This window comes from Penaeus monodon, chromosome 28 (genome assembly GCF_015228065.2).
Source record: "Penaeus monodon isolate SGIC_2016 chromosome 28, NSTDA_Pmon_1, whole genome shotgun sequence".
Classification (NCBI taxonomy): domain Eukaryota; kingdom Metazoa; phylum Arthropoda; class Malacostraca; order Decapoda; family Penaeidae; genus Penaeus; species Penaeus monodon.
The window spans coordinates 13,581,511-13,582,524 of NC_051413.1; positions in this window are offsets into that span (position 1 = coordinate 13,581,511).

The following is a 1,014-nucleotide window of genomic DNA, read 5'->3' on the forward strand; positions in this document are numbered from 1 at the left end:
GAGTGTACTGTGATCAGTCTAGTAGTAGATACCACCTAACTGCTACATACGCATAGCCAAAGATCATGAAGATAAAGATCATATCGATTATGATGATATTTAAAGATGAAAGAAAACTGATATGACAGTATCGATAACTAGAAAATTAGTGTTATAAGTTTGAATCTACGCTTACCATTACCATTAGTCCCCCATTACACGATCTTGCAATCTAATCCGATAGCTAGTACGGTGAGGGTTTGGATTTCTCAGTCTATTAATACCTTTTAGTGGACCGGCAAGGTTGGGGAGGAAGGGGGGCGGGCAAGGAGCAGATTGCCGAGCATGAGAGGAACAAAGGGAAAACTGAGTGCAGGGAGTCAGCGACGGGGGCAGCGGTGTCGTGTTCAAAGTAAAGGTTACATGTCCGTAAGAGGCTTTATTCCTCCCAAACGGCCTCATGAGCAGAGTCTCCGCTAACTGTCCCGGTCTCTCTCTATCACGACACATTCTAGTAATGCCAACAGTTAAGAACTGGTATTTCTACTTTTAGGGGAAGGCCAGCACAAAAGTGACCATCCTCTGGAGTGGCGTTTTCGCGAAAGATACTAAAATGGCAAAATAATGTGTATATTAACTCTGATTCGCGTCAAACGATGCAGCAATTTTCCTTCATGGCACTAATGTGGTTCAGATCTTTTCTGATCCGCAATAGCGAGGTTTTCATTTCATTACCTAAGCTGAATATAAAATAGGAGGGAAAAGAAAATTAAACAGTTGAGTAAATATATAGATGTGAAGATTATCCTTGTACCTGTGCTTCTGTTAGCAGCGCACATTCCTATTAGTTCCGTGTACAAAAGAGCTATATCGACAAATAAACATTTTGCTAAATCATTGCCATTCACAACGCAGGGCAGGCGAGTCCCGTCGCCGGCCGGGCAGGGGGATGACACCATGGTGGTGGGCATGAGCCCCTCATTAATACTGGAACACCACCTATTTGAATTCATGGCATCGAATTTACTTCAAGGA